This window comes from Poecilia latipinna, unplaced genomic scaffold, assembly GCF_001443285.1.
Source record: "Poecilia latipinna isolate Pla-1442-1.1 unplaced genomic scaffold, P_latipinna-1.0 Scaffold5117, whole genome shotgun sequence".
NCBI classification, from domain to species: Eukaryota; Metazoa; Chordata; class Actinopteri; order Cyprinodontiformes; family Poeciliidae; genus Poecilia; species Poecilia latipinna.
In genome coordinates this window covers 6,377-7,319 of record NW_015117733.1, presented here as the reverse complement: position 1 = coordinate 7,319, position 943 = coordinate 6,377, and the positions used below count along the sequence as shown (strand labels likewise).

Below are 943 nucleotides of genomic sequence, written 5' to 3'. Positions count from 1 at the left end.
CACATTTTGTTAGAGACTAATGTCAACGATGGGCATGGAACAATGTCAAATACTTACAGATCCTCTCAGAGAGCACAGTAACTTGGTGAACAAACTGTCAGACTTATACTTGTGCCTAATTTCACATTACAGTCTATAAAGTAAGCCTGGGATCAAAACATGTATTGAAGATGTCATGAACAGAGACCAATGGTTCTACTGAGATTTGAACTCAGATCGCTGGATTCAAAGTCCAGAGTGCTAACCATTACACCATAGACCCACCAAGCGGGAACTTCAGTAAAGTGGCCTCGATTTCAAAGATGTCTACATTCAAGTCGCTTGGCGTATGAACCATCACGAAAACAGAAGACTCTTGTTGTCCCGCTACACCCTGTGAGAAGCACAACCTACAAAATCTGTTTCTGTCTGGTTTCGAACCAGAGACCTTTTGCGTGTTAGGCAAACGTGATAACCACTACACTACAGAAACTGAATTTCTGTACATTGCTTCAGTTTGAGGTTTTAAAGTTTAAGATGTCAGATTCAAAGCATAAAGTTCCTACTGAGGATTGCACTCAGATGCCTGGATTCAGAGTACAGACTAGCCCATTGACCTTATTGGCAACAATCTATTTACGTTGATTTCATATATATTGAAGTATATTATTTTTACAAATATGCTACAATTACAATATGAGCACGTTTGTCAAGATCATGTATGATTTTCTTAGATCGATGGGAAGACCATACCAAGGTTGTGAGTTCTATCCCCATCGTGCCCAATCAGACAATCAAAACTTCAAAATTAAAAAGAGTGGAAAAAGAAACACTTCAAAAATAAAATCAACACTGGAAAATATACCTCTGGCATGTTGATTTTGAAAAACATTAGAATATGAGGCCTTTCCTGAAAACTTCATTGTAAGATCATGTCAGTTTTTCTTAAATCCATGGAAACTTA

The 943-nt window shown here is 37.6% G+C and overlaps 2 non-coding genes across 2 annotated transcripts; both read right to left on the bottom strand.

Moving 5' to 3' along the window:
* Positions 1-190: 190 nt before the first annotated feature.
* trnaq-uug (transfer RNA glutamine (anticodon UUG)) lies at positions 191-262 on the bottom strand. The gene has a single exon. It is a non-coding gene; the product is annotated as a tRNA-Gln (tRNA).
* Positions 263-399: 137 nt separating this feature from the next.
* trnav-aac (transfer RNA valine (anticodon AAC)) lies at positions 400-472 on the bottom strand. Its single transcript has one exon. It is a non-coding gene; the product is annotated as a tRNA-Val (tRNA).
* Positions 473-943: the final 471 nt, after the last annotated feature.